This window comes from Odocoileus virginianus, unplaced genomic scaffold (genome assembly GCF_023699985.2).
Source record: "Odocoileus virginianus isolate 20LAN1187 ecotype Illinois unplaced genomic scaffold, Ovbor_1.2 Unplaced_Scaffold_7, whole genome shotgun sequence".
NCBI lineage: Eukaryota > Metazoa > Chordata > Mammalia > Artiodactyla > Cervidae > Odocoileus > Odocoileus virginianus.
In genome coordinates, this window is record NW_027224269.1 from 2,904,636 (window position 1) to 2,913,757 (window position 9,122).

At 38.3% G+C, this 9,122-nt stretch overlaps 1 non-coding gene across 1 annotated transcript; it reads right to left on the bottom strand.

Annotated features, from left to right (window-relative positions):
• Positions 1-7,014: 7,014 nt before the first annotated feature.
• On the bottom strand, positions 7,015-7,086 carry TRNAA-UGC (transfer RNA alanine (anticodon UGC)). Its single transcript has one exon. It is a non-coding gene; the product is annotated as a tRNA-Ala (tRNA).
• Positions 7,087-9,122: the final 2,036 nt, after the last annotated feature.

Consider the following 9,122-nt stretch of genomic DNA (forward strand, 5'->3'; position numbering starts at 1 on the left):
TCTGCTCATACTGCTGTGACAGGATATCATAGATTCAGTTCAGTCACTCAGTCATGTCTGACTCTTTGTGACCCCATTGACTGTAGCACGCCAGGCCTCCCTGTCCATCACCAACTCCTGGAGTTTACTCAAACTCATATCCATTGAGTTGGTGATGTCATCCAACCATCTCATCCTCTGTTGTCCCCTTCTCCTCCTGCCTTCAATCTTTCCCAGCATCAGGGTCTTTTCAAATGAGTCAGCTCTTCACATCACGTGGCCAAAGTATTGGAGTTTCAGCTTCAGCATCAGTCCTTCCAATGAATATTCAGGACTGATTTCCTTTGGGATGGACTGGTTGGATCTCCTTGTAGTCCAAGGGACTCTCAAGAGTCTCCTCCAACACCACAGTTCAAAAGCATCAATTCTTCAGGGCTCAGCTTTCTTTATAGTCCAACTCTCACATCCATACATGACTACTGGAAAAGCCATAGCTTTGACTAGGCGGACCTTTGTTGGCAAAGTAATGTCTCTGCTTTTTAATATGCTGTCTAGGTTGGTCATAACTTTTCTTCTAAGGAGCAAGTGTCTTTTAATTTCATGGCTGCAGTCACCATCTGCAGTGATTTTGAGAGCCCAAAAAATAAAGTCTGTCACTGTTTCCATTGTTTCCCCATCTATTTGCCATGAAGAATTACTCACAGTTCTGGAGGCCAGAAGTCCAAGATCAAGGGGCCAGCCGATCTCGTACCTGGGTCATAGATGGCAGTCTTTTCACTGTGTCTCACACGGAGGAAGGGGTAAGTAATCTCTCTGGGGCCTCTTTAATGAAGGCGTAAATCTTGTTCATCAAGGCTCTGCCCTTGTGTCCTAATCACCAACTCCCCAAAGATCTCACCTCCAGATAACAGCATGTAGGGGATTTGGTTTCAACATATAAACTTCCAGGTGACACAAACATTCAGTTTATAGCAACATTCCCCCAAATCCAGGATACAAAAATAAAAATTAATCAAGTATCAGGAAAAAATAAACTCAACACAAATCAGAAAAAGCAACCAACAAATCCCAAAGACATACAGTGTATGTTCCCCAACCACAGGGCAGTCTAACTAGAAGTCAACGATGTCAAAATATTCTTTAAGGACGTGAAAATTAAACACTTATAAATAATCCCCAAGTCAAAGAATAATTCTTAAGGAAAATAGAAATACTTAGAGCTTAATAATAATGAAAATACCATATGTCAAATTACATAGGACAAAGCTAAAGCAATGCAGAGTTAAATTTTTAACATTAAATCCTTAGATTAGAAAGGAATAATAAAAAATCAGTAATTTCCCACATCAAGAAATTAGCAAAGGGCAAAATAAATTTTATTCAAGAAGAAAGTAAACAAAAGCAGAAATTAATAAATTGAAAATAAAGAGCTATAGAGAAGAATCAACAGAAAAGCTGTTTATTTTTTTTAAGTATCAGTAAAACTGACAGACCTCTAAAGAGACCAATAATTTAAAATTTTTAAAACATAGAATCCAACATCAAGAATGGGAAAAGTAATATCACTATGGATCATGCAGTCATCATAAGGATAAGGGAATGTCATGAACAGCTATAGGTACACACATAAATTGGAAACTGAGGAGAAATGGACGAATTCCTTGCAAACCACAAACTCAAACTACTGAAGTTCAACCAAGATTAGACAATCCGAGTCATCCTTTAACCATTAAAGAAGTTGAATTTGCAATTAAAGAACTCCTGCAAAGGAGATCTCCAGGCCCAGATGGTTCACAGGAGAATTCCACCAAATATTTAAAGGGAAATTGACTCCAAATTTACATAATTTCTTCTAGAAAGCTGAAGAAGAGTCACTCCCCAACTCACCTTATGAGGTTAGTGTTACCCTGTTACTAATATCAGGCTGAAGTAGAAAGGAAAAAAAGAAATGAAAAGGAAAAAAAAAAACCAAACTATAGGTCAATATCTCAAAGCTGCCAAATTCATCAACAAAATATTTGAAAATCAAACCTGGCACAGATAATTGCCATGAGCAAGTTGTTTTTATTCTATGTGTGTAAAACTAGTTCAACATCTGAAAAGTCAGTTAATGTAATCCACCATATCAGCAAGATTAAGAAGAAAAACCACATAATGGTAGTAACTGTAGAACAAATGTTCGATAAAATCCAATGCCTACCACGATTCAAAAAAAAAAAAAAAAAAACTCAGCCAACTAGGAGAAGAGCACTTTTTTCACTCTCACAGAGAGCCCACTACATCTCAGAACCAACAACGGTACATGAAATACTTTGTTTTGGGGATATTTTTGACTTACCATTTGCTACACCCCCCCCCACCTCTATGTTTGATGCATCTCTGACGTTCTTTGGCCATCCTGTCCTATTTATAAGATACATGATTACATTGTGCCCACCTGGATAAGGTAGGCTCCACTCCTAATTTAAGGTCACCTGATGACTAACCCAATTATATCTGCAAGTTGCTTCACAGCAGTACCTAGTTTATACTTGATTGAATGAGGTATAGCAATCTTGGAAATTTAAAGTTATGCCTAAAAAAATGGCAATAAGTGTCAAATTCAGAAAAATCTCCATATGGACAGGGACAGGAAGTTTTAAAGGATGAATTCTATTTAACTATCTTCCTTTTTTCTATTCCTATATTTATTAAATACTTACTGAATATATGTACTCAGATTGTGCCAGATGAAAGGGATAAAGAGGTGAATAAAATCCAGTCCCTGCCTTTGTGGATCTGATAATCTTGTAGCAAATACCTAGAGGTAAAATTTTGTGGTTCATCCCAAGATATGAAAAGACATGATGCAGGAAGAAGAATGCATTGGGGCAAGCGCTGTAACAGCTAAAAAGAGGGGCACCTGAACCAGATTAAAGAACAAAGTTTACAATATACAGTTTTCCAGACCTAAGGTTATATCTAAGAAATGGGCGGCAGGTTAAGTAATTTTAAGGCAGGGCATGTGAAGCCTGGATAGAGATCACAGGGATTTCCAAAAAAAGAGCATAGCTCAATGGGAATGGTTTTTATGGGAGGTTGGAGAAGGACCTGTAATACTCCAGGTTTCTGGTCCATAGTAACCATCCTTGCTATGGTTCTTATTTTAAATATATAAGATATATGTTTCTATTTCTTAAATTATTTTTTATTGAAGGATAATTGGTTTACAGAATTTTGCTGTTTTCTGTCAAACTGAAAATTTATTTACAGGGCAACAATAAAGAAACAAACATAGAGAATAGACTTATGAACATGGGGGAGGGGAGGAGAGGGTGAGATGTATGGAAATGTTTGTATTTTATAAGCAATAACTTTTAAAATTATAACTGTTGATAGCAAATTTTCTTTCTTTCATTAACTATTGAAGGGAAACGGGGATGCTGAAAGTTAGGTAACATTTAGTTATACAAACAAAACAAATATTTCCCTATGACCTCTGGGCACATATTTAAGTCCATCATTTACAGGAATCACCGCAATGCCCAGTTTATACAGTTCACACTACTGGGATCCTATTTTTCCTCCCAAAATAAAATCTTCCTCCATAAGGACTTTGTGGCCACAGGAGTGGAAATTGTTAGTTTTCATTCCAAACCCAAAAAAAGGCAATGCCAAAATTGCTCAAACTACCACATAATTGCACTCATCTCACACACTAGCAAAGTAATGCTCAAAATTCTCCAAGCCAGGCTTCAGCAGAACATGAACCATGAGCTTCCAGATGTTCAAGCTGGATTTAGAAAAGGTAGAGGAATCAGAGATCAAATTGATAACATCCATTGGATCATCATAAAAGCAAGAGAGTTCTAGAAAAACATTTACTTCTTCTTTATTGACTATGTCAAAGCCTTTGACTGTGTGGATCACACTAAACTGTGGAAAATTCTGAAAGAGATGGGAATATGAGACCACTTGACCTGCCTCCTGAGAAATCTGTATCCAGGTTAGGAAGCAACAGTTAGAACTGGACATGGAACAACAGACTGGTTCCAAATAGGGAAAGGAGCATGTCAAGGCTGTATATAGTCACCCTGCTTATTTTACTTATATGCAGCGTACATCCCAAGAAACTCTGGGCTGAGCGAAGCACAAGCTAGAATCAAGATTTCTGGGAGAAACATCAATAACCTCAGATATGCAGGTGACATTACCCTTATGTCAGAAAGTGAAGAAGAACTAAAGAGCCTCTTGATGAAAGTGAAAGAGGAGAGTGAAAAAGTTGACTTAAAACTCAACATTCAGAAAACTAAGATCATGGCATCTGGTCCCATCACTTCATGGCAAATAGATGGGGAAACAGTGACAGACTTTATTTTCTTGGGCTCCAAAATCACTGCAGATGGTGACTGCAGCCATGAAATTAAAAGACACTTGCTCCTTGGAAGAAAAGTTATGACCAACCTAGACAGCATATTAAAAAGCAGAGATATTACTTTGCCAACAAAGGTCCATCTAGTCAAAGCTATGATTTTTCCAGTAGTCATGTATGGATGTGAGAGTTGGACTATAAAGAAAGCTGAGCACTGAAGAATTGATGCTTTTGAACTGTGGTGTTGGAGGAGACTCTTAAGAGTCCCTTGGACCAACCAGTCCATCCTAAAGGAAATCAGTCCTGAATATTCATTGAAAGGACTGATACTGAAGCTGAAGCTCCAATACTTTGGCCACCTGATGTGAAGAACTGACTCATTGGAAAAGACCCTGATGCTGGGAAAGATTGAAGGTGGAAGGAGAAGGGAATGACAGACAATGAGATGTGTGGATGGCATCATCGACTCAATGGACATGAGCTTGATCAAGCTCCATGAGTTGGTGATGGACAGGGAAGCCTGTCCTGCTCCCGTCTATGGGGTCGAAAAGAGTCAGATGCAACTCTGCAACTGAACTGAACTGAACTATGTGTCAGAATACTCTCAAAATGACTTAAGGCTTAGCCACTCTTAAATGGACTTCCATGGTGATACTAGTGGTATAGAACCCATCGACCAATGCAGGGGACATAAGAGATGCGGGTTTGATACCTGGGTCAGGAAAAATCCCTGAAGGGCATGGCGATCCACCCCAGTATTCTTGCCTGGAGAAGCCCATGGACACAGCAGCCTGACAGGCTACAGTCCATAGGGTCACACAGAAGCAACTTAGCATGCCCACACACTTAAATAGTGCAAAATGAGAGATGATTAGACAGAGGCCATCTTAACATTCAGTTCCAGTTCTGGTTCTTCCAGGAAATCTTCCCTGACCCTGCTCCCTTTCAGCTATTAATGCTGAGCCAGGTGCCTTGTCTTGTTCTGTCTGACCATAAGGCCCGGTGCTTCTTTCTGTTGTAGCATATGTCTCCTAGAGGTGGGAGAGTGTTGGTATTTTAAGATGGACCTTAGTCCCCACATGCACAATCGAAATGAATATACTTGAAAGTGAAAGTCGCTTAGTTGTGTCCGACCCTTCACTGTCACGGTCTTCGTAGACCGGGACCTGGGGACTGGAGTCGATGAGAAGAAGGATGCAGGGGACCCAAGTCTCGAGTGAAACAAGGGTACTTTATTTGCAGAAATGCATGCTTATATATCTTCAATAAAATGATTACTCAGCCATTAAAAAGAATGAAATTCCACCAGTTGCAACAAAATGGATAGTCCTAAAAGGTCACTGAAGGGAGTCACTGAAGGGAATCCAAGCAGGTGCTCTTTCCCATGATCTCAGTCCTGAGAACTGCGTGCAGCTCTGCTCATTCCTGTTTTCCAGGAACTGATAAGGAACAGAGAGTCCTTGAGAAACAGCACACAAAGGAAGAAAACAACATATTGGATCCCTTAAAGTTGAACGTCCCCTGACACTTTGCGACCCCATGGAATGTCTAGTCCATGAAATTCTCCAGGCCAGAATACTGGAGTGGGTAGCCTTTCCCTTCTCAAGGGGATCTTCCCAACCCAGTGATTGAACCCAGGTCTCTGCATTGTGGGAAGATTATTTACCAGCTGAGCCACAAGGGAAGCCCCAAAATACTGGAATGGGTAGCCTATCCCTTCTCCAGCAGATCTTCCGACCCAGGAATTGAACCAGGGTCTCCTGCATTGCAGGTGGATTCTTATACCAACTGACCTATCAGGGAAGCCCTGAATATACTTGAAAATTGAGGTAAACCCCACATTGGGCCCCTGGTCTGTGAAGTAAGAACTGTCATGTTGGGGAAGACCATACAGAAACCCCTGAAATCACCTGAAAACGACACTAAATCAAAACCTTATAATCATGAGGGAGGATATGGTTAAGATTAGTGACATCATTAAACATCTGAAGGATACAGGAGTCATAGCCTTTATAATTCTATTTAATTTTCCAATCTGGATCCTGCAGAAAATGGATGGATCCTAAACAATGACTGAATACAACCAAAAGTAGTAACCTTTAGTGCAGAAACTGTGCCAGACATGGTATCTTTGCTGCATGCTCAGTCGTGTCCAAATCTTTGTGACCCTATGGACTGTAGCCCCCTAGGGTCCTCTGTCCATGGGATTCCCCAAGCAAGAATAGTGGAGTGGGTTGTCATTTCCTTCTCCAGGGGATCTTCCTGACCCAGGAATCAGACCTACTGTCTCCTGCCCATGTCGCTTGCATTGCAGGCCAATTCTTTACTGCTGAGCAACCAGGGAAGCCCTTTGCTAGAGTATATTAATAAACCCTCTGATGCATCCCATGCCACCACTGATTCAAGGGAAATATTCTTTTACATTCTAATTAGCAAAGTGTATCAGAAATAATTTTCATTTATATAGAATCAATAGCATACATATAATATCTTGGCTCTATTAACCTTCTTGCACTCTGTTATAATCTGAAGAAAAAACAAATATTTTTCCTTGGATTTACTCTTAATTTTCATATATAAGATATAGCAATGTTAATTATATTTATTTTGTAATTCAAAAAAAAAACTAAGATCTGCACTTATACTAGCCAAATTTTCCAAGAATTAAACAAAGAGCAGTTGAGTGGAGATACTGGGGGTTGAACCCAGGATCTCATACATGCAAAGCATGTGCTCTAACACTGAGCTACATCCCCAGGCTGGTGTAATCCTTGGTAATAAATCTTGTCAGTGTATAATCAAAGAAACATTCCTGAACCAAATTGTTTTGAGAGAACAGCATCGAAACTTGTGTATTATCAAGGGTGAATCATTACCAGCCCAGGTTGGATGCATGAGACAAGTGCTTAGGGCTGGTGCACTGGGAAAGTCCAGAGGGACCAGATAGGGAGGGAGGTGGGAGAGAGGATTGGGATGGGGAATACTGTAAATCCATGGCTGATTCATGTCAATGTATGGCAAAAACCACTACAATATTGTAAAGCAATTAGCCTCCAACTAATAAAAATAAATGAAAAAAAAAACAAATACTATGTCATATGGATATAATTTTGATAAAGGAAATTGGAGAATATCATAGACAGTAGTTCAATTATGGCTTCATAAGAGATATAATATTTTATCCTTCATAGAGGGAGTAAAGCCACAATTAACAAAAGATTTTCATAGAAGTGAGAGCAGGTTATATGGAGAAAACAAAGACAGAGGTATGATGATCCAGGAATCCATTCCTTTATGAGGATCCAATTAAATTATGCATTATTTACATGTTGCATTATAAAAATGATATAAGCTCACTATTGATACTTTATAATATATATGTATAATATTTGAGATAACAGCTTTTCCACGTAGGGTTACTCTTTTCCAGTCTTTCTTTCAGAATGAATTGGATATACAGCTCTCTATTCTGTTTTAGTCCTATTTGCATTATCTAATCTACATTTTCCCCACATTTTTCCAAATAAAATTTAAAGGTCTGAATTTTATACAATTATATGAACATGCTCTAATGTATTTTATCCCGTTCCCTACACTTAAATGTTTAAATTTTTCTATTTCTTCTTATTATACAATAACTCTGGGGAGGCCATCAGTATTTATTAATATATGTCTGCATTTCTGATTATTTCCTTATAATATAGTCCCCAAAGTGTAATGTCTATATTGTAATGCTTTAGATTTTTTGAACATTGCTATAGATTGCTGTTTTTCTCCATAAGTTTATAAAATTTGTACTAATGTTCAGCCAGCAATATTTGATGCTTTTTTAAATAATACCTTGTCATAACTGAATATCTGTATCCTTTTAGAATTCAATAGGTAACAAATGGTATATCATAAATATTTAGTTTTGCATTTCTGTGATCATAGTTTTCAATGTTTATTTCATAATTTTAATTTTGGATGTATATAGCCATGACTTGTTTAGTTCCTACTTTTCAAGCATCTCAGCTTTCTTATTAATATATGAAGTTTTAATAATAAAATTTTAAAAATGTTTTTAAATTTTCCAACCATTACCGAAACAAAAATCCTCTTTCCCCATATGTATCTATTGCTAACACTTTTCTTGATAGTACAATTTTACTTCATATAACAGTTTTTGATCAATAATCAAAACTGAATTGACAAGCCAGGGTTCTCATTGCAGACTCAACCATATCTTTCTGTGTGACCTTGAAAATGTAGACAACAGATTTTATTCTAATGCAGAGACAGCAGGTGCCCACCCATTCATCCATTCACTCATTTATTCATTCTTAAGTCTATTATTTTAATTAGTACCCCATGGAGAGAACTTGGAAATTTTCCATCCCTACGCCTCTCCCAAAGCTGCTGGATGCCTGAAATGTAACCATTAGAGAATCATTTTAGGGATTATTGATCTGGAGACAGAGCTATCAAGAGGTTCAACTATAAAAAGTCAAGCAACAGGCAAATAACTGCCTCCTCCTAGCCATTCCATCCCATTCTTCCACTCCCCTCCAGTACACCAGGCAGGGCTTTGGGGAAAATTCTTTCTGTAGGATCTCTTATCCCTCTCTTCTCTTTTCACAGCTTTTGATTTATATTGGGATGATCATGGTGAGGTTTCATGAGGTTTATTTGGCAGTAAAGGAGGGTTGCTTTCCTGAATAGTTGTAGGTAAGAAGCTCAGGATACAGTGTGTTTCATACCCACTCATCTCATGAGTTATTGGAGTGGGAGTCCCATTACCTTTCTCCTGAAT